We start from the raw sequence: 24,540 nt of genomic DNA, 5'->3' as shown, positions 1-24,540 counted from the left end.
CACTGCAGTGGCATGAAACCACTTTCAGACATCTCAGAATCATGTGGGAAGTTAACCTAAGGTGTTTCCATTTGGTTTGCAGTAAGTACTTTGGTGTAAAATTGAAATGTATACCACTTGCATTGTCAAAGGTTTGAATGCACTGAGAAATCAACTTTTTTGTCTTACACTGCAGTGGCATGAAACCACTTTCAGACATCTCAGAATCATGTGGGAAGTTAACCTAAGGTGTTTCCATCAGTTTGCAATAAGTACTTTGGTGTAAAATTGAAATGTATACCACTTGTATAGTCAAAGCACTGTATGCACTGAGAAATCAACTTTTTTGTCTTACACTGCAGTGGCATGAAACCACTTTCAGACATCTCAGAATCATGTGGGAAGTTAACCTAAGGTGTTTCCATTTGGTTTGCAGTAAGTACTTTGGTGTAAAATTAAAATGTATACTACTTGTATAGTCAAAGCACTGTATGCACTGAGAAATCAACTTTTTTGTCTTACACTGCAGTTGCATGAAACCACTTTCAGACATCTCAGAATCATGTGGGAAGTTAACCTAAGGTGTTTCCATTAGGTTTGCAGTAAGTACTTTGGTGTAAAATTGAAATGTATACCACTTGTATTGTCAAAGGTTTGTATGCACTGAGAAATCAACTTTTTTGTCTTACACTGCAGTGGCATGAAACCACTTTCAGACATCTCAGAATCATGTGGGAAGTTAACCTAAGGTGTTTCCATTTGGTTTGCAGTAAGTACTTTGGTGTAAAATTGAAATGTATACTACTTGTATTGTCAAAGCTTTGTATGCACTGAGAAAACAACTTTTTTGTCTTACACTGCAGTGGCATGAAACCACTTTCAGACATCTCAGAATCATGTGGGAAGTTAACCTAAGGTGTTTCCATTTGGTTTGCTGTAAGTACTTTGGTGTAAAATTGAAATGTATACTACTTGTATAGTCAAAGCACTGTATGCACTGAGAAATCAACTTTTTTGTCTTACACTGCAGTGGCATGAAACCACTTTCAGACATCTCAGAATCATGTGGGAAGTTAACCTAAGGTGTTTCCATTTGGTTTGCTGTAAGTACTTTGGTGTAAAATTGAAATGTATACTACTTGTATTGTCAAAGGTTTGTATGCACTGAGAAATCAACTTTTTTGTCTTACACTGCAGTTGCATGAAACCACTTTCAGACATCTCAGAATCATGTGGGAAGTTAACCTAAGGTGTTTCCATTTGGTTTGCTGTAAGTACTTTGGTGTAAAATTGAAATGTATACCACTTGTATTGTCAAAGGTTTGTATGCACTGAGAAATCAACTTTTTTGTCTTACACTGCAGTGGCATGAAACCACTTTCAGACATCTCAGAATCATGTGGGAAGTTAACCTAAGGTGTTTCCATTTGGTTTGCTGTAAGTACTTTGGTGTAAAATTGAAATGTATACCACTTGTATTGTCAAAGGTTTGTATGCACTGAGAAATCAACTTTTTTGTCTTACACTGCAGTTGCATGAAACCACTTTCAGACATCTCAGAATCATGTGGGAAGTTAACCTAAGGTGTTTCCATTTGGTTTGCTGTAAGTACTTTGGTGTAAAATTAAAATGTATACTACTTGTATAGTCAAAGCACTGTATGCACTGAGAAATCAACTTTTTTGTCTTACACTGCAGTTGCATGAAACCACTTTCAGACATCTCAGAATCATGTGGGAAGTTAACCTAAGGTGTTTCCATTTGGTTTGCTGTAAGTACTTTGGTGTAAAATTGAAATGTATACCACTTGTATTGTCAAAGGTTTGTATGCACTGAGAAATCAGCTTTTTTGTCTGACACTGCAGTGGCATGAAACCACTTTCAGACATCTCAGAATCATGTGGGAAGTTAACCTAAGGTGTTTCCATTTGGTTTGCTGTAAGTACTTTGGTGTAAAATTGAAATGTATACCACTTGTATTGTCAAAGGTTTGTATGCACTGAGAAATCAACTTTTTTGTCTTACACTGCAGTGGCATGAAACCACTTTCAGACATCTCAGAATCATGTGGGAAGTTAACCTAAGGTGTTTCCATTTGGTTTGCTGTAAGTACTTTGGTGTAAAATTGAAATGTATACCACTTGTATTGTCAAAGGTTTGTATGCACTGAGAAATCAACTTTTTTGTCTTACACTGCAGTGGCATGAAACCACTTTCAGACATCTCAGAATCATGTGGGAAGTTAACCTAAGGTGTTTCCATTAGGTTTGCAGTAAGTACTTTGGTGTAAAATTGAAATGTATACTACTTGTACTGTCAAAGCATTGCATGCACTGAGAAAACAACTTTTTTGTCTTACACTGCAGTGGCATGAAACCACTTTCAGACATCTCAGAATCATGTGGGAAGTTAACCTAAGGTGTTTCCATTTGGTTTGCTGTAAGTACTTTGGTGTAAAATTGAAATGTATACCACTTGTATTGTCAAAGGTTTGTATGCACTGAGAAATCAACTTTTTTGTCTTACACTGCAGTGGCATGAAACCACTTTCAGACATCTCAGAATCATGTGGGAAGTTAACCTAAGGTGTTTCCATTTGGTTTGCTGTAAGTACTTTGGTGTAAAATTGAAATGTATACCACTTGTATTGTCAAAGGTTTGTATGCACTGAGAAATCAACTTTTTTGTCTTACACTGCAGTGGCATGAAACCACTTTCAGACATCTCAGAATCATGTGGGAAGTTAACCTAAGGTGTTTCCATTTGGTTTGCTGTAAGTACTTTGGTGTAAAATTAAAATGTATACCACTTGTATAGTCAAAGCACTGTATGCACTGAGAAATCAACTATTTTGTCTTACACTGCAGTTGCATGAAACCACTTTCAGACATCTCAGAATCATGTGGGAAGTTAACCTAAGGTGTTTCCATTAGGTTTGCTGTAAGTACTTTGGTGTAAAATTGAAATGTATACTACTTGTACTGTGAAAGCATTGCATGCACTGAGAAAACAACTTTTTTGTCTTACACTGCAGTGGCATGAAACCACTTTCAGACATCTCAGAATCATGTGGGAAGTTAACCTAAGGTGTTTCCATTTGGTTTGCTGTAAGTACTTTGGTGTAAAATTGAAATGTATACCACTTGTATTGTCAAAGGTTTGTATGCACTGAGAAATCAACTTTTTTGTCTTACACTGCAGTGGCATGAAACCACTTTCAGACATCTCAGAATCATGTGGGAAGTTAACCTAAGGTGTTTCCATTTGGTTTGCTGTAAGTACTTTGGTGTAAAATTGAAATGTATACTACTTGTATTGTCAAAGGTTTGTATGCACTGAGAAATCAACTTTTTTGTCTTACACTGCAGTGGCATGAAACCACTTTCAGACATCTCAGAATCATGTGGGAAGTTAACCTAAGGTGTTTCCATTAGGTTTGCAGTAAGTACTTTGGTGTAAAATTGAAATGTATACTACTTGTATTGTCAAAGCATTGCATGCACTGAGAAAACAACTTTTTTGTCTTACACTGCAGTGGCATGAAACCACTTTCAGACATCTCAGAATCATGTGGGAAGTTAACCTAAGGTGTTTCCATTTGGTTTGCTGTAAGTACTTTGGTGTAAAATTGAAATGTATACCACTTGTATTGTCAAAGGTTTGTATGCACTGAGAAATCAACTTTTTTGTCTTACACTGCAGTGGCATGAAACCACTTTCAGACATCTCAGAATCATGTGGGAAGTTAACCTAAGGTGTTTCCATTTGGTTTGCTGTAAGTACTTTGGTGTAAAATTGAAATGTATACCACTTGTATTGTCAAAGGTTTGTATGCACTGAGAAATCAACTTTTTTGTCTTACACTGCAGTGGCATGAAACCACTTTCAGACATCTCAGAATCATGTGGGAAGTTAACCTAAGGTGTTTCCATTTGGTTTGCTGTAAGTACTTTGGTGTAAAATTGAAATGTATACCACTTGTATTGTCAAAGGTTTGTATGCACAGAGAAAACAACTTTTTTGTCTTACACTGCAGTGGCATGAAACCACTTTCAGACATCTCAGAATCATGTGGGAAGTTAACCTAAGGTGTTTCCATTAGGTTTGCAGTAAGTACTTTGGTGTAAAATTGAAATGTATACTACTTGTACTGTCAAAGCATTGCATGCAAAGAGTAAACAACTTTTTTGTCTTACACTGCAGTGGCATGAAACCACTTTCAGACATCTCAGAATCATGTGGGAAGTTAACCTAAGGTGTTTCCATTTGGTTTGCTGTAAGTACTTTGGTGTAAAATTGAAATGTATACCACTTGTATTGTCAAAGGTTTGTATGCACTGAGAAATCAACTTTTTTGTCTTACACTGCAGTGGCATGAAACCACTTTCAGACATCTCAGAATCATGTGGGAAGTTAACCTAAGGTGTTTCCATTTGGTTTGCTGTAAGTACTTTGGTGTAAAATTGAAATGTATACCACTTGTATTGTCAAAGGTTTGTATGCACTGAGAAATCAACTTTTTTGTCTTACACTGCAGTGGCATGAAACCACTTTCAGACATCTCAGAATCATGTGGGAAGTTAACCTAAGGTGTTTCCATTTGGTTTGCTGTAAGTACTTTGGTGTAAAATTGAAATGTATACCACTTGTATTGTCAAAGGTTTGTATGCACTGAGAAATCAACTTTTTTGTCTTACACTGCAGTGGCATGAAACCACTTTCAGACATCTCAGAATCATGTGGGAAGTTAACCTAAGGTGTTTCCATTTGGTTTGCTGTAAGTACTTTGGTGTAAAATTGAAATGTATACTACTTGTATTGTCAAAGGTTTGTATGCACTGAGAAAACAACTTTTTTGTCTTACACTGCAGTGGCATGAAACCACTTTCAGACATCTCAGAATCATGTGGGAAGTTAACCTAAGGTGTTTCCATTTGGTTTGCAGTAAGTACTTTGGTGTAAAATTGAAATGTATACTACTTGTACTGTCAAAGCATTGCATGCACTGAGAAAACAACTTTTTTGTCTTACACTGCAGTGGCATGAAACCACTTTCAGACATCTCAGAATCATGTGGGAAGTTCACCTAAGGTGTTTCCATTTGGTTTGCTGTAAGTACTTTGGTGTAAAATTGAAATGTATACTACTTGTATTGTCAAAGGTTTGTATGCACTGAGAAAACAACTTTTTTGTCTTACACTGCAGTGGCATGAAACCACTTTCAGACATCTCAGAATCATGTGGGAAGTTAACCTAAGGTGTTTCCATTTGGTTTGCTGTAAGTACTTTGGTGTAAAATTGAAATGTATACCACTTGTATTGTCAAAGGTTTGTATGCACTGAGAAATCAACTTTTTTGTCTTACACTGCAGTGGCATGAAACCACTTTCAGACATCTCAGAATCATGTGGGAAGTTAACCTAAGGTGTTTCCATTTGGTTTGCTGTAAGTACTTTGGTGTAAAATTAAAATGTATACCACTTGTATAGTCAAAGCACTGTATGCACTGAGAAATCAACTATTTTGTCTTACACTGCAGTGGCATGAAACCACTTTCAGACATCTCAGAATCATGTGGGAAGTTAACCTAAGGTGTTTCCATTAGGTTTGCAGTAAGTACTTTGGTGTAAAATTGAAATGTATACTACTTGTATTGTCAAAGCATTGCATGCACTGAGAAAACAACTTTTTTGTCTTACACTGCAGTGGCATGAAACCACTTTCAGACATCTCAGAATCATGTGGGAAGTTAACCTAAGGTGTTTCCATTTGGTTTGCTGTAAGTACTTTGGTGTAAAATTGAAATGTATACTACTTGTATTGTCAAAGGTTTGTATGCACTGAGAAATCAACTTTTTTGTCTTACACTGCAGTTGCATGAAACCACTTTCAGACATCTCAGAATCATGTGGGAAGTTAACCTAAGGTGTTTCCATTTGGTTTGCTGTAAGTACTTTGGTGTAAAATTGAAATGTATACCACTTGTATTGTCAAAGGTTTGTATGCACTGAGAAATCAACTTTTTTGTCTTACACTGCAGTGGCATGAAACCACTTTCAGACATCTCAGAATCATGTGGGAAGTTAACCTAAGGTGTTTCCATTTGGTTTGCTGTAAGTACTTTGGTGTAAAATTGAAATGTATACCACTTGTATTGTCAAAGGTTTGTATGCACTGAGAAATCAACTTTTTTGTCTTACACTGCAGTGGCATGAAACCACTTTCAGACATCTCAGAATCATGTGGGAAGTTAACCTAAGGTGTTTCCATTAGGTTTGCAGTAAGTACTTTGGTGTAAAATTGAAATGTATACTACTTGTATTGTCAAAGCATTGCATGCACTGAGAAAACAACTTTTTTGTCTTACACTGCAGTGGCATGAAACCACTTTCAGACATCTCAGAATCATGTGGGAAGTTAACCTAAGGTGTTTCCATTTGGTTTGCTGTAAGTACTTTGGTGTAAAATTGAAATGTATACTACTTGTATTGACAAAGCTTTGTATGCACTGAGAAAACAACTTTTTTGTCTTACACTGCAGTGGCATGAAACCACTTTCAGACATCTCAGAATCATGTGGGAAGTTAACCTAAGGTGTTTCCATTTGGTTTGCTGTAAGTACTTTGGTGTAAAATTGAAATGTATACCACTTGTATTGTCAAAGGTTTGTATGCACTGAGAAATCAACTTTTTTGTCTTACACTGCAGTGGCATGAAACCACTTTCAGACATCTCAGAATCATGTGGGAAGTTAACCTAAGGTGTTTCCATTTGGTTTGCTGTAAGTACTTTGGTGTAAAATTGAAATGTATACTACTTGTATTGTCAAAGCATTGCATGCACTGAGAAAACAACTTTTTTGTCTTACACTGCAGTGGCATGAAACCACTTTCAGACATCTCAGAATCATGTGGGAAGTTAACCTAAGGTGTTTCCATTTGGTTTGCTGTAAGTACTTTGGTGTAAAATTGAAATGTATACTACTTGTATTGTCAAAGGTTTGTATGCACTGAGAAATCAACTTTTTTGTCTTACACTGCAGTTGCATGAAACCACTTTCAGACATCTCAGAATCATGTGGGAAGTTAACCTAAGGTGTTTCCATTTGGTTTGCTGTAAGTACTTTGGTGTAAAATTGAAATGTATACCACTTGTATTGTCAAAGGTTTGTATGCACTGAGAAATCAACTTTTTTGTCTTACACTGCAGTGGCATGAAACCACTTTCAGACATCTCAGAATCATGTGGGAAGTTAACCTAAGGTGTTTCCATTTGGTTTGCAGTAAGTACTTTGGTGTAAAATTGAAATGTATACTACTTGTATTGTCAAAGGTTTGTATGCACTGAGAAATCAACTTTTTTGTCTTACACTGCAGTTGCATGAAACCACTTTCAGACATCTCAGAATCATGTGGGAAGTTAACCTAAGGTGTTTCCATTTGGTTTGCTGTAAGTACTTTGGTGTAAAATTGAAATGTATACTACTTGTATTGACAAAGGTTTGTATGCACTGAGAAAACAACTTTTTTGTCTTACACTGCAGTGGCATGAAACCACTTTCAGACATCTCAGAATCATGTGGGAAGTTAACCTAAGGTGTTTCCATTTGGTTTGCAGTAAGTACTTTGGTGTAAAATTGAAATGTATACTACTTGTACTGTCAAAGCATTGCATGCACTGAGAAAACAACTTTTTTGTCTTACACTGCAGTGGCATGAAACCACTTTCAGACATCTCAGAATCATGTGGGAAGTTAACCTAAGGTGTTTCCATTTGGTTTGCTGTAAGTACTTTGGTGTAAAATTGAAATGTATACTACTTGTATTGTCAAAGGTTTGTATGCACTGAGAAATCAACTTTTTTGTCTTACACTGCAGTTGCATGAAACCACTTTCAGACATCTCAGAATCATGTGGGAAGTTAACCTAAGGTGTTTCCATTTGGTTTGCTGTAAGTACTTTGGTGTAAAATTGAAATGTATACCACTTGTATTGTCAAAGGTTTGTATGCACTGAGAAATCAACTTTTTTGTCTTACACTGCAGTGGCATGAAACCACTTTCAGACATCTCAGAATCATGTGGGAAGTTAACCTAAGGTGTTTCCATTTGGTTTGCTGTAAGTACTTTGGTGTAAAATTGAAATGTATACTACTTGTATTGACAAAGCTTTGTATGCACTGAGAAAACAACTTTTTTGTCTTACACTGCAGTGGCATGAAACCACTTTCAGACATCTCAGAATCATGTGGGAAGTTAACCTAAGGTGTTTCCATTAGGTTTGCAGTAAGTACTTTGGTGTAAAATTGAAATGTATACTACTTGTATTGTCAAAGCATTGCATGCACTGAGAAAACAACTTTTTTGTCTTACACTGCAGTGGCATGAAACCACTTTCAGACATCTCAGAATCATGTGGGAAGTTAACCTAAGGTGTTTCCATTTGGTTTGCTGTAAGTACTTTGGTGTAAAATTGAAATGTATACTACTTGCATTGTCAAAGGTTTGTATGCACTGAGAAATCAACTTTTTTGTCTTACACTGCAGTGGCATGAAACCACTTTCAGACATCTCAGAATCATGTGGGAAGTTAACCTAAGGTGTTTCCATTTGGTTTGCAGTAAGTACTTTGGTGTAAAATTGAAATGTATACTACTTGTATTGTCAAAGGTTTGTATGCACTGAGAAATCAACTTTTTTGTCTTACACTGCAGTTGCATGAAACCACTTTCAGACATCTCAGAATCATGTGGGAAGTTAACCTAAGGTGTTTCCATTTGGTTTGCTGTAAGTACTTTGGTGTAAAATTGAAATGTATACCACTTGTATTGTCAAAGGTTTGTATGCACAGAGAAAACAACTTTTTTGTCTTACACTGCAGTGGCATGAAACCACTTTCAGACATCTCAGAATCATGTGGGAAGTTAACCTAAGGTGTTTCCATTTGGTTTGCAGTAAGTACTTTGGTGTAAAATTGAAATGTATACTACTTGTATTGTCAAAGGTTTGTATGCACAGAGAAAACAACTTTTTTGTCTTACACTGCAGTGGCATGAAACCACTTTCAGACATCTCAGAATCATGTGGGAAGTTAACCTAAGGTGTTTCCATTTGGTTTGCAGTAAGTACTTTGGTGTAAAATTGAAATGTATACTACTTGTACTGTCAAAGCATTGCATGCAAAGAGTAAACAACTTTTTTGTCTTACACTGCAGTGGCATGAAACCACTTTCAGACATCTCAGAATCATGTGGGAAGTTAACCTAAGGTGTTTCCATTTGGTTTGCTGTAAGTACTTTGGTGTAAAATTGAAATGTATACTACTTGTATTGTCAAAGGTTTGTATGCACTGAGAAATCAACTTTTTTGTCTTACACTGCAGTGGCATGAAACCACTTTCAGACATCTCAGAATCATGTGGGAAGTTAACCTAAGGTGTTTCCATTTGGTTTGCTGTAAGTACTTTGGTGTAAAATTGAAATGTATACCACTTGTATTGTCAAAGGTTTGTATGCACTGAGAAATCAACTTTTTTGTCTTACACTGCAGTGGCATGAAACCACTTTCAGACATCTCAGAATCATGTGGGAAGTTAACCTAAGGTGTTTCCATTTGGTTTGCTGTAAGTACTTTGGTGTAAAATTGAAATGTATACTACTTGTATTGACAAAGGTTTGTATGCACTGAGAAAACAACTTTTTTGTCTTACACTGCAGTGGCATGAAACCACTTTCAGACATCTCAGAATCATGTGGGAAGTTAACCTAAGGTGTTTCCATTTGGTTTGCAGTAAGTACTTTGGTGTAAAATTGAAATGTATACTACTTGTACTGTCAAAGCATTGCATGCACTGAGAAAACAACTTTTTTGTCTTACACTGCAGTGGCATGAAACCACTTTCAGACATCTCAGAATCATGTGGGAAGTTAACCTAAGGTGTTTCCATTTGGTTTGCTGTAAGTACTTTGGTGTAAAATTGAAATGTATACTACTTGTATTGTCAAAGGTTTGTATGCACTGAGAAATCAACTTTTTTGTCTTACACTGCAGTGGCATGAAACCACTTTCAGACATCTCAGAATCATGTGGGAAGTTAACCTAAGGTGTTTCCATTAGGTTTGCAGTAAGTACTTTGGTGTAAAATTGAAATGTATACTACTTGTACTGTCAAAGCATTGCATGCACTGAGAAATCAACTTTTTTGTCTTACACTGCAGTGGCATGAAACCACTTTCAGACATCTCAGAATCATGTGGGAAGTTAACCTAAGGTGTTTCCATTTGGTTTGCTGTAAGTACTTTGGTGTAAAATTGAAATGTATACTACTTGTATTGTCAAAGGTTTGTATGCACTGAGAAATCAACTTTTTTGTCTTACACTGCAGTTGCATGAAACCACTTTCAGACATCTCAGAATCATGTGGGAAGTTAACCTAAGGTGTTTCCATTTGGTTTGCAGTAAGTACTTTGGTGTAAAATTGAAATGTATACTACTTGTACTGTCAAAGCATTGCATGCACTGAGAAAACAACTTTTTTGTCTTACACTGCAGTGGCATGAAACCACTTTCAGACATCTCAGAATCATGTGGGAAGTTAACCTAAGGTGTTTCCATTTGGTTTGCTGTAAGTACTTTGGTGTAAAATTGAAATGTATACTACTTGTATTGTCAAAGGTTTTTATGCACTGAGAAATCAACTTTTTTGTCTTACACTGCAGTTGCATGAAACCACTTTCAGACATCTCAGAATCATGTGGGAAGTTCACCTAAGGTGTTTCCATTTGGTTTGCTGTAAGTACTTTGGTGTAAAATTGAAATGTATACTACTTGTATTGTCAAAGGTTTGTATGCACTGAGAAATCAACTTTTTTGTCTTACACTGCAGTGGCATGAAACCACTTTCAGACATCTCAGAATCATGTGGGAAGTTAACCTAAGGTGTTTCCATTTGGTTTGCAGTAAGTACTTTGGTGTAAAATTGAAATGTATACCACTTGTATTGTCAAAGCATTGCATGCACTGAGAAAACAACTTTTTTGTCTTACACTGCAGTGGCATGAAACCACTTTCAGACATCTCAGAATCATGTGGGAAGTTAACCTAAGGTGTTTCCATTTGGTTTGCTGTAAGTACTTTGGTGTAAAATTGAAATGTATACTACTTGTATTGTCAAAGGTTTGTATGCACTGAGACATCAACTTTTTTGTCTTACACTGCAGTGGCATGAAACCACTTTCAGACATCTCAGAATCATGTGGGAAGTTAACCTAAGGTGTTTCCATTAGGTTTGCAGTAAGTACTTTGGTGTAAAATTGAAATGTATACTACTTGTATTGTCAAAGCATTGTATGCACTGAGAAATCAACTTTTTTGTCTTACACTGCAGTGGCATGAAACCACTTTCAGACATCTCAGAATCATGTGGGAAGTTAACCTAAGGTGTTTCCATTTGGTTTGCTGTAAGTACTTTGGTGTAAAATTGAAATGTATACTACTTGTATTGTCAAAGGTTTGTATGCACTGAGAAAACAACTTTTTTGTCTTACACTGCAGTGGCATGAAACCACTTTCAGACATCTCAGAATCATGTGGGAAGTTAACCTAAGGTGTTTCCATTTGGTTTGCTGTAAGTACTTTGGTGTAAAATTGAAATGTATACTACTTGTATTGACAAAGCTTTGTATGCACTGAGAAAACAACTTTTTTGTCTTACACTGCAGTGGCATGAAACCACTTTCAGACATCTCAGAATCATGTGGGAAGTTAACCTAAGGTGTTTCCATTTGGTTTGCAGTAAGTACTTTGGTGTAAAATTGAAATGTATACTACTTGTACTGTCAAAGCATTGCATGCACTGAGAAAACAACTTTTTTGTCTTACACTGCAGTGGCATGAAACCACTTTCAGACATCTCAGAATCATGTGGGAAGTTAACCTAAGGTGTTTCCATTTGGTTTGCAGTAAGTACTTTGGTGTAAAATTGAAATGTATACTACTTGTATTGTCAAAGGTTTGTATGCACTGAGAAATCAACTTTTTTGTCTTACACTGCAGTGGCATGAAACCACTTTCAGACATCTCAGAATCATGTGGGAAGTTAACCTAAGGTGTTTCCATTTGGTTTGCTGTAAGTACTTTGGTGTAAAATTGAAATGTATACTACTTGTATTGTCAAAGGTTTTTATGCACTGAGAAATCAACTTTTTTGTCTTACACTGCAGTTGCATGAAACCACTTTCAGACATCTCAGAATCATGTGGGAAGTTAACCTAAGGTGTTTCCATTTGGTTTGCTGTAAGTACTTTGGTGTAAAATTGAAATGTATACTACTTGTATTGTCAAAGCATTGCATGCACTGAGAAAACAACTTTTTTGTCTTACACTGCAGTGGCATGAAACCACTTTCAGACATCTCAGAATCATGTGGGAAGTTAACCTAAGGTGTTTCCATTTGGTTTGCTGTAAGTACTTTGGTGTAAAATTGAAATGTATACTACTTGTATTGACAAAGCTTTGTATGCACTGAGAAAACAACTTTTTTGTCTTACACTGCAGTGGCATGAAACCACTTTCAGACATCTCAGAATCATGTGGGAAGTTAACCTAAGGTGTTTCCATTAGTGTGCAGTGAGTACTTTGGTGTAAAATTGAAATGTATACTACTTGTATTGTCAAAGGTTTGTATGCACTGAGAAATCAACTTTTTTGTCTTACACTGCAGTTGCATGAAACCACTTTCAGACATCTCAGAATCATGTGGGAAGTTAACCTAAGGTGTTTCCATTAGTTTGCAGTAAGTACTTTGGTGTAAAATTAAAATGTATACTACTTGTATAGTCAAAGCACTGTATGCACTGAGAAATCAACTTTTTTGTCTTACACTGCAGTTGCATGAAACCACTTTCAGACATCTCAGAATCATGTGGGAAGTTAACCTAAGGTGTTTCCATTTGGTTTGCTGTAAGTACTTTGGTGTAAAATTGAAATGTATACTACTTGTATTGACAAAGCTTTGTATGCACTGAGAAAACAACTTTTTTGTCTTACACTGCAGTGGCATGAAACCACTTTCAGACATCTCAGAATCATGTGGGAAGTTAACCTAAGGTGTTTCCATTTGGTTTGCTGTAAGTACTTTGGTGTAAAATTGAAATGTATACTACTTGTATTGTCAAAGGTTTGTATGCACTGAGAAATCAACTTTTTTGTCTTACACTGCAGTTGCATGAAACCACTTTCAGACATCTCAGAATCATGTGGGAAGTTAACCTAAGGTGTTTCCATTTGGTTTGCTGTAAGTACTTTGGTGTAAAATTGAAATGTATACTACTTGTATTGACAAAGCTTTGTATGCACTGAGAAAACAACTTTTTTGTCTTACACTGCAGTGGCATGAAACCACTTTCAGACATCTCAGAATCATGTGGGAAGTTAACCTAAGGTGTTTCCATTAGTGTGCAGTGAGTACTTTGGTGTAAAATTGAAATGTATACTACTTGTATTGTCAAAGGTTTGTATGCACTGAGAAATCAACTTTTTTGTCTTACACTGCAGTTGCATGAAACCACTTTCAGACATCTCAGAATCATGTGGGAAGTTAACCTAAGGTGTTTCCATTTGGTTTGCTGTAAGTACTTTGGTGTAAAATTGAAATGTATACTACTTGTATTGTCAAAGGTTTGTATGCACTGAGAAATCAACTTTTTTGTCTTACACTGCAGTGGCATGAAACCACTTTCAGACATCTCAGAATCATGTGGGAAGTTAACCTAAGGTGTTTCCATTAGGTTTGCTGTAAGTACTTTGGTGTAAAATTGAAATGTATACTACTTGTATTGTCAAAGGTTTGTATGCACTGAGAAAACAACTTTTTTGTCTTACACTGCAGTGGCATGAAACCACTTTCAGACATCTCAGAATCATGTGGGAAGTTAACCTAAGGTGTTTCCATTTGGTTTGCTGTAAGTACTTTGGTGTAAAATTGAAATGCATACTACTTGTACTGTCAAAGCATTGCATGCACTGAGAAAACAACTTTTTTGTCTTACACTGCAGTGGCATGAAACCACTTTCAGACATCTCAGAATCATGTGGGAAGTTAACCTAAGGTGTTTCCATTTGGTTTGCTGTAAGTACTTTGGTGTAAAATTGAAATGTATACTACTTGTATTGTCAAAGGTTTGTATGCACTGAGAAATCAACTTTTTTGTCTTACACTGCAGTTGCATGAAACCACTTTCAGACATCTCAGAATCATGTGGGAAGTTAACCTAAGGTGTTTCCATTTGGTTTGCTGTAAGTACTTTGGTGTAAAATTGAAATGTATACTACTTGTATTGTCAAAGGTTTGTATGCACTGAGAAATCAACTTTTTTGTCTTACACTGCAGTTGCATGAAACCACTTTCAGACATCTCAGAATCATGTGGGAAGTTAACCTAAGGTGTTTCCATTTGGTTTGCTGTAAGTACTTTGGTGTAAAATTGAAATGTATACCACTAGTATTGTCAAAGGTTTGTATGCACTGAGAAATCAGCTTTTTTGTCTGACACTGCAGTGGCATGAAACCACTTTCAGACATCTCAGAATCATGTGGGAAGTTAACCTAAGGTGTTTCCATTTGGTTTGCTGTAAGTACTTTGGTGTAAAATTGAAATGTATACTACTTGTATTGACAAAGCTTTGTATGCACTGAGAAAACAACTTTTTTGTCTTACACTGCAGTGGCATGAAACCACTTTCAGACATCTCAGAATCATGTGGGAAGTTAACCTAAGGTGTTTCCATTAGTTTGCAGTAAGTACTTTGGTGTAAAATTGAAATGTATACTACTTGTACTGTCAAAGCATTGCATGCACTGAGAAAACAACTTTTTTGTCTTACACTGCAGTGGCATGAAACCACTTTCAGACATCTCAGAATCATGTGGGAAGTTAACCTAAGGTGTTTCCATTTGGTTTGCTGTAAGTACTTTGGTGTAAAATTGAAATGTATACTACTTGTATTGTCAAAGGTTTGTATGCACTGAGAAATCAACTTTTTTGTCTTACACTGCAGTTGCATGAAACCACTTTCAGACATCTCAGAATCATGTGGGAAGTTAACCTAAGGTGTTTCCATTTGGTTTGCTGTAAGTACTTTGGTGTAAAATTGAAATGTATACCACTTGTATTGTCAAAGGTTTGTATGCACTGAGAAATCAGCTTTTTTGTCTGACACTGCAGTGGCATGAAACCACTTTCAGACATCTCAGAATCATGTGGGAAGTTAACCTAAGGTGTTTCCATTTGGTTTGCAGTAAGTACTTTGGTGTAAAATTGAAATGTATACTACTTGTACTGTCAAAGCATTGCATGCACTGAGAAAACAACTTTTTTGTCTTACACTGCAGTGGCATGAAACCACTTTCAGACATCTCAGAATCATGTGGGAAGTTAACCTAAGGTGTTTCCATTTGGTTTGCTGTAAGTACTTTGGTGTAAAATTGAAATGTATACTACTTGTATTGTCAAAGGTTTGTATGCACTGAGAAATCAACTTTTTTGTCTTACACTGCAGTGGCATGAAACCACTTTCAGACATCTCAGAATCATGTGGGAAGTTAACCTAAGGTGTTTCCATTTGGTTTGCTGTAAGTACTTTGGTGTAAAATTGAAATGTATACTACTTGTATTGTCAAAGGTTTGTATGCACTGAGAAAACAACTTTTTTGTCTTACACTGCAGTGGCATGAAACCACTTTCAGACATCTCAGAATCATGTGGGAAGTTAACCTAAGGTGTTTCCATTTGGTTTGCTGTAAGTACTTTGGTGTAAAATTGAAATGTATACTACTTGTATTGTCAAAGGTTTGTATGCACTGAGAAAACAACTTTTTTGTCTTACACTGCAGTGGCATGAAACCACTTTCAGACATCTCAGAATCATGTGGGAAGTTAACCTAAGGTGTTTCCATTTGGTTTGCAGTAAGTACTTTGGTGTAAAATTGAAATGTATACTACTTGTATTGTCAAAGCATTGCATGCACTGAGAAAACAACTTTTTTGTCTTACACTGCAGTGGCATGAAACCACTTTCAGACATCTCAGAATCATGTGGGAAGTTAACCTAAGGTGTTTCCATTTGGTTTGCTGTAAGTACTTTGGTGTAAAATTGAAATGTATACTACTTGTATTGTCAAAGGTTTGTATGCACTGAGAAATCAACTTTTTTGTCTTACACTGCAGTGGCATGAAACCACTTTCAGACATCTCAGAATCATGTGGGAAGTTAACCTAAGGTGTTTCCATTAGGTTTGCAGTAAGTACTTTGGTGTAAAATTGAAATGTATACTACTTGTATTGTCAAAGCATTGTATGCACTGAGAAATCAACTTTTTTGTCTTACACTGCAGTGGCATGAAACCACTTTCAGACATCTCAGAATCATGTGGGAAGTTCACCTAAGGTGTTTCCATTTGGTTTGCTGTAAGTACTTTGGTGTAAAATTGAAATGTATACTACTTGTATTGACAAAGCTTTGTATGCACTGAGAAAACAACTTTTTTGTCTTACACTGCAGTGGCATGAAACCACTTTCAGACATCTCAGAATCATGTGGGAAGTTAGCCTAAGCTGTTTCCATTTGGTTTGCAGTAAGTTCTTTGGTGTAAAATTGAAATGTATACTACTTGTATTGTCAAAGCATTGCATGCACTGAGAAAACAACTTTTTTGTCTTACACTGCAGTGGCATGAAACCACTTTCAGACATCTCAGAATCATGTGGGAAGTTAACCTAAGGTGTTTCCATTTGGTTTGCTGTAAGTACTTTGGTGTAAAATTGAAATGCATACTACTTGTATTGTCAAAGGTTTGTATGCACTGAGAAATCAACTTTTTTGTCTTACACTGCAGTTGCATGAAACCACTTTCAGACATCTCAGAATCATGTGGGAAGTTAACCTAAGGTGTTTCCATTTGGTTTGCTGTAAGTACTTTGGTGTAAAATTGAAATGTATACTACTTGTATTGTCAAAGGTTTGTATGCACTGAGAAATCAACTTTTTTGTCTTACACTGCAGTTGCATGAAACCACTTTCAGACATCTCAGAATCATGTGGGAAGTTCACCTAAGGTGTTTCCATTTGGTTTGCTGTAAGTACTTTGGTGTAAAATTGAAATGTATACTACTTGTATTGACAAAGCTTTGTATGCACTGAGAAAACAACTTTTTTGTCTTACACTGCAGTGGCATGAAACCACTTTCAGACATCTCAGAATCATGTGGGAAGTTAACCTAAGGTGTTTCCATTTGTGTTGCAGTAAGTACTTTGGTGTAAAATTGAAATGTATACTACTTGTATTGTCAAAGGTTTGTATGCACTGAGAAATCAACTTTTTTGTCTTACACTGCAGTTGCATGAAACCACTTTCAGACATCTCAGAATCATGTGGGAAGTTAACCTAAGGTGTTTCCATTAGTGTGCAGTGAGTACTTTGGTGTAAAATTGAAATGTATACTACTTGTATTGTCAAAGGTTTGTATGCACTGAGAAATCAACTTTTTTGTCTTACACTGCAGTTGCATGAAACCACTTTCAGACATCTCAGAATCATGTGGGAAGTTAACCTAAGGTGTTTCCATTTGGTTTGCTGTAAGTACTTTGGTGTAAAATTGAAATGTATACTACTTGTATTGACAAAGCTTTGTATGCACTGAGAAAACAACTTTTTTGTCTTACACTGCAGTGGCATGAAACCACTTTCAGACATCTCAGAATCATGTGGGAAGTTAACCTAAGGTGTTTCCATTTGGTTTGCAGTAAGTACTTTGGTGTAAAATTGAAATGCATACTACTTGTACTGTCAAAGCATTGCATGCACTGAGAAAACAACTTTTTTGTCTTACACTGCAGTTGCATGAAACCACTTTCAGACATCTCAGAATCATGTGGGAAGTTCACCTAAGGTGTTTCCATTTGGTTTGCTGTAAGTACTTTGGTGTAAAATTGAAATGTATACTACTTGTATTGACAAAGGTTTTTATGCACTGAGAAATCAACTTTTTTGTCTTACACTGCAGTTGCATGAAACCACTTTCAGACATCTCAGAATCATGTGGGAAGTTAACCTAAGGTGTTTCCATTTGGTTTGCTGTAAGTACTTTGGTGTAAAATTGAAATGTATACTACTTGTATTGTCAAAGGTTTGTATGCACTGAGAAATCAACTTTTTTGTCTTACACTGCAGTGGCATGAAACCACTTTCAGACATCTCAGAATCATGTGGGAAGTTAACCTAAGGTGTTTCCATTTGGTTTGCAGTAAGTACTTTGGTGTAAAATTGAAATGTATACTACTTGTATTGTCAAAGGTTTGTATGCACTGAGAAATCAACTTTTTTGTCTTACACTGCAGTTGCATGAAACCACTTTCAGACATCTCAGAATCATGTGGGAAGTTAACCTAAGGTGTTTCCATTTGGTTTGCTGTAAGTACTTTGGTGTAAAATTGAAATGCATACTACTTGTATTGTCAAAGCATTGCATGCACTGAGAAAACAACTTTTTTGTCTTACACTGCAGTGGCATGAAACCACTTTCAGACATCTCAGAATCATGTGGGAAGTTCACCTAAGGTGTTTCCATTTGGTTTGCTGTAAGTACTTTGGTGTAAAATTGAAATGTATACTACTTGTATTGTCAAAGGTTTTTATGCACTGAGAAATCAACTTTTTTGTCTTACACTGCAGTTGCATGAAACCACTTTCAGACATCTCAGAATCATGTGGGAAGTTAACCTAAGGTGTTTCCATTGGTTTGCAGTAAGTACTTTGGTGTAAAATTGAAATGTATACTACTTGTATTGTCAAAGGTTTGTATGCACTGAGAAATCAACTTTTTTGTCTTACACTGCAGTTGCATGAAACCACTTTCAGACATCTCAGAATCATGTGGGAAGTTAACCTAAGGTGTTTCCATTTGGTTTGCTGTAAGTACTTTGGTGTAAAATTGAAATGTATACCACTTGTATTGTCAAAGGTTTGTATGCACTGAGAAATCAGCTTTTTTGTCTGACACTGCAGTGGCATGAAACCACTTTCAGACATCTCAGAATCATGTGGGAAGTTAACCTAAGGTGTTTCCATTTGGTTTGCTGTAAGTACTTTGGTGTAAAATTGAAATGTATACTACTTGTATTGTCAAAGGTTTGCATGCACTGAGAAAACAACTTTTTTGTCTTACACTGCAGTTGCATGAAACCACTTTCAGACATCTCAGAATCATGTGGGAAGTTAACCTAAGGTGTTTCCATTAGTGTGCAGTGAGTACTTTGGTGTAAAATTGAAATGTATACTACTTGTACTGTCAAAGCATTGCATGCACTGAGAAAACAACTTTTTTGTCTTACACTGCAGTGGCATGAAACCACTTTCAGACATCTCAGAATCATGTGGGAAGTTAACCTAAGGTGTTTCCATTTGGTTTGCTGTAAGTACTTTGGTGTAAAATTGAAATGTATACTACTTGTATTGTCAAAGGTTTGTATGCACTGAGAAATCAACTTTTTTGTCTTACACTGCAGTTGCATGAAACCACTTTCAGACATCTCAGAATCATGTGGGAAGTTAACCTAAGGTGTTTCCATTTGGTTTGCTGTAAGTACTTTGGTGTAAAATTGAAATGTATACTACTTGTATTGTCAAAGGTTTGTATGCACTGAGAAATCAACTTTTTTGTCTTACACTGCAGTTGCATGAAACCACTTTCAGACATCTCAGAATCATGTGGGAAGTTAACCTAAGGTGTTTCCATTTGGTTTGCTGTAAGTACTTTGGTGTAAAATTGAAATGTATACTACTTGTATTGACAAAGCTTTGTATGCACTGAGAAAACAACTTTTTTGTCTTACACTGCAGTGGCATGAATCCACTTTCAGACATCTCAGAATCATGTGGGAAGTTAACCTAAGGTGTTTCCATTTGGTTTGCTGTAAGTACTTTGGTGTAAAATTGAAATGTATACTACTTGTATTGTCAAAGGTTTGTATGCACTGAGAAATCAACTTTTTTGTCTTACACTGCAGTGGCATGAAACCACTTTCAGACATCTCAGAATCATGTGGGAAGTTAACCTAAGGTGTTTCCATTGGTGTGCAGTGAGTACTTTGGTGTAAAATTGAAATGTATACTACTTGTATTGTCAAAGGTTTTTATGCACTGAGAAATCAACTTTTTTGTCTTACACTGCAGTTGCATGAAACCACTTTCAGACATCTCAGAATCATGTGGGAAGTTAACCTAAGGTGTTTCCATTTGGTTTGCAGTAAGTACTTTGGTGTAAAATTGAAATGTATACTACTTGTATTGTCAAAGGTTTGTATGCACTGAGAAAACAACTTTTTTGTCTTACACTGCAGTGGCATGAAACCACTTTCAGACATCTCAGAATCATGTGGGAAGTTAACCTAAGGTGTTTCCATTTGGTTTGCTGTAAGTACTTTGGTGTAAAATTGAAATGTATACTACTTGTATTGTCAAAGGTTTGTATGCACTGAGAAATCAACTTTTTTGTCTTACACTGCAGTGGCATGAAACCACTTTCAGACATCTCAGAATCATGTGGGAAGTTAACCTAAGGTGTTTCCATTTGGTTTGCTGTAAGTACTTTGGTGTAAAATTGAAATGTATACTACTTGTATTGTCAAAGCATTGCATGCACTGAGAAAACAACTTTTTTGTCTTACACTGCAGTGGCATGAAACCACTTTCAGACATCTCAGAATCATGTGGGAAGTTAACCTAAGGTGTTTCCATTTGGTTTGCTGTAAGTACTTTGGTGTAAAATTGAAATGTATACTACTTGTATTGTCAAAGGTTTGTATGCACTGAGAAAACAACTTTTTTGTCTTACACTGCAGTGGCATGAAACCACTTTCAGACATCTCAGAATCATGTGGGAAGTTAACCTAAGGTGTTTCCATTTGGTTTGCAGTAAGTACTTTGGTGTAAAATTGAAATGTATACTACTTGTATTGTCAAAGGTTTGTATGCACTGAGAAATCAACTTTTTTGTCTTACACTGCAGTTGCATGAAACCACTTTCAGACATCTCAGAATCATGTGGGAAGTTAACCTAAGGTGTTTCCATTAGGTTTGCAGTAAGTACTTTGGTGTAAAATTGAAATGTATACTACTTGTACTGTCAAAGCATTGCATGCACTGAGAAAACAACTTTTTTGTCTTACACTGCAGTGGCATGAAACCACTTTCAGACATCTCAGAATCATGTGGGAAGTTAACCTAAGGTGTTTCCATTTGGTTTGCTGTAAGTACTTTGGTGTAAAATTGAAATGTATACTACTTGTATTGTCAAAGGTTTGTATGCACTGAGAAAACAACTTTTTTGTCTTACACTGCAGTGGCATGAAACCACTTTCAGACATCTCAGAATCATGTGGGAAGTTAACCTAAGGTGTTTCCATTTGGTTTGCAGTAAGTACTTTGGTGTAAAATTGAAATGTATACTACTTGTACTGTCAAAGCATTGCATGCACTGAGAAAACAACTTTTTTGTCTTACACTGCAGTGGCATGAAACCACTTTCAGACATCTCAGAATCATGTGGGAAGTTAACCTAAGGTGTTTCCATTTGGTTTGCTGTAAGTACTTTGGTGTAAAATTGAAATGTATACTACTTGCATTGTCAAAGGTTTGTATGCACTGAGAAATCAACTTTTTTGTCTTACACTGCAGTGGCATGAAACCACTTTCAGACATCTCAGAATCATGTGGGAAGTTAACCTAAGGTGTTTCCATTTGGTTTGCTGTAAGTACTTTGGTGTAAAATTGAAATGTATACTACTTGTAGTGTCAAAGGTTTGTATGCACTGAGAAATCAACTTTTTTGTCTTACACTGCAGTTGCATAAACCACTTTCAGACATCTCAGAATCATGTGGGAAGTTAACCTAAGGTGTTTCCATTAGGTTTGCAGTAAGTACTTTGGTGTAAAATTGAAATGTATACTACTTGTATTGTCAAAGGTTTGTATGCACTGAGAAATCAACTTTTTTGTCTTACACTGCAGTGGCATGAAACCACTTTCAGACATCTCAGAATCATGTGGGAAGTTAACCTAAGGTGTTTCCATTTGGTTTGCTGTAAGTACTTTGGTGTAAAATTGAAATGTATACTACTTGCATTGTCAAAGCATTGTATGCACTGAGAAAACAGCCTTTTTGTCTTACACTGCAGTGGCATGAAACCACTTTCAGACATCTCAGAATCATGTGGGAAGTTAACCTAAGGTGTTTCCATTTGGTTTGCTGTAAGTACTTTGGTGTAAAATTGAAATGTATACTACTTGTATTGTCAAAGGTTTGTATGCACTGAGAAAACAACTTTTTTGTCTTACACTGCAGTGGCATGAAACCACTTTCAGACATCTCAGAATCATGTGGGAAGTTAACCTAAGGTGTTTCCATTTGGTTTGCAGTAAGTACTTTGGTGTAAAATTGAAATGTATACTACTTGTATTGTCAAAGGTTTGTATGCACTGAGAAATCAACTTTTTTGTCTTACACTGCAGTTGCATGAAACCACTTTCAGACATCTCAGAATCATGTGGGAAGTTAACCTAAGGTGTTTCCATTTGGTTTGCAGTAAGTACTTTGGTGTAAAATTGAAATGTATACCACTTGTATTGTCAAAGGTTTGTATGCACTGAGAAATCAACTTTTTTGTCTTACACTGCAGTGGCATGAAACCACTTTCAGACATCTCAGAATCATGTGGGAAGTTAACCTAAGGTGTTTCCATTTGGTTTGCTGTAAGTACTTTGGTGTAAAATTGAAATGTATACTACTTGTATTGTCAAAGGTTTGCATGCACTGAGAAAACAACTTTTTTGTCTTACACTGCAGTGGCATGAAACCACTTTCAGACATCTCAGAATCATGTGGGAAGTTAACCTAAGGTGTTTCCATTAGGTTTGCAGTAAGTACTTTGGTGTAAAATTGAAATGTATACTACTTGTACTGTCAAAGCATTGCATGCACTGAGAAAACAACTTTTTTGTCTTACACTGCAGTGGCATGAAACCACTTTCAGACATCTCAGAATCATGTGGGAAGTTAACCTAAGGTGTTTCCATTTGGTTTGCTGTAAGTACTTTGGTGTAAAATTGAAATGTATACTACTTGTATTGTCAAAGGTTTGTATGCACTGAGAAATCAACTTTTTTGTCTTACACTGCAGTTGCATGAAACCACTTTCAGACATCTCAGAATCATGTGGGAAGTTAACCTAAGGTGTTTCCATTTGGTTTGCTGTAAGTACTTTGGTGTAAAATTGAAATGTATACTACTTGTATTGTCAAAGGTTTTTATGCACTGAGAAATCAACTTTTTTGTCTTACACTGCAGTTGCATGAAACCACTTTCAGACATCTCAGAATCATGTGGGAAGTTAACCTAAGGTGTTTCCATTTGGTTTGCTGTAAGTACTTTGGTGTAAAATTGAAATGCATACTACTTGTACTGTCAAAGGTTTTTATGCACTGAGAAAACAACTTTTTTGTCTTACACTGCAGTGGCATGAAACCACTTTCAGACATCTCAGAATCATGTGGGAAGTTAACCTAAGGTGTTTCCATTTGGTTTGCTGTAAGTACTTTGGTGTAAAATTGAAATGTATACTACTTGTATTGTCAAAGGTTTGTATGCACAGAGAAAACAACTTTTTTGTCTTACACTGCAGTGGCATGAAACCACTTTCAGACATCTCAGAATCATGTGGGAAGTTAACCTAAGGTGTTTCCATTTGGTTTGCAGTAAGTACTTTGGTGTAAAATTGAAATGTATACTACTTGTATTGTCAAAGGTTTGTATGCACTGAGAAAACAACTTTTTTGTCTTACACTGCAGTGGCATGAAACCACTTTCAGACATCTCAGAATCATGTGGGAAGTTAACCTAAGGTGTTTCCATTTGGTTTGCTGTAAGTACTTTGGTGTAAAATTGAAATGTATACCACTTGTATTGTCAAAGGTTTGTATGCACTGAGAAATCAACTTTTTTGTCTTACACTGCAGTGGCATGAAACCACTTTCAGACATCTCAGAATCATGTGGGAAGTTAACCTAAGGTGTTTCCATTTGGTTTGCTGTAAGTACTTTGGTGTAAAATTGAAATGTATACCACTTGTATTGTCAAAGGTTTGTATGCACTGAGAAATCAACTTTTTTGTCTTACACTGCAGTTGCATGAAACCACTTTCAGACATCTCAGAATCATGTGGGAAGTTAACCTAAGGTGTTTCCATTTGGTTTGCTGTAAGTACTTTGGTGTAAAATTGAAATGTATACTACTTGTACTGTCAAAGCATTGCATGCACTGAGAAAACAACTTTTTTGTCTTACACTGCAGTGGCATGAAACCACTTTCAGACATCTCAGAATCATGTGGGAAGTTAACCTAAGGTGTTTCCATTTGGTTTGCTGTAAGTACTTTGGTGTAAAATTGAAATGTATACTACTTGTATTGTCAAAGGTTTGTATGCACTGAGAAATCAACTTTTTTGTCTTAC

Source organism: Mobula hypostoma, chromosome 1 (assembly GCF_963921235.1).
Source record: "Mobula hypostoma chromosome 1, sMobHyp1.1, whole genome shotgun sequence".
Classification (NCBI taxonomy): Eukaryota; Metazoa; Chordata; class Chondrichthyes; order Myliobatiformes; family Myliobatidae; genus Mobula; species Mobula hypostoma.
This window is presented reverse-complemented; position numbering follows the sequence as displayed.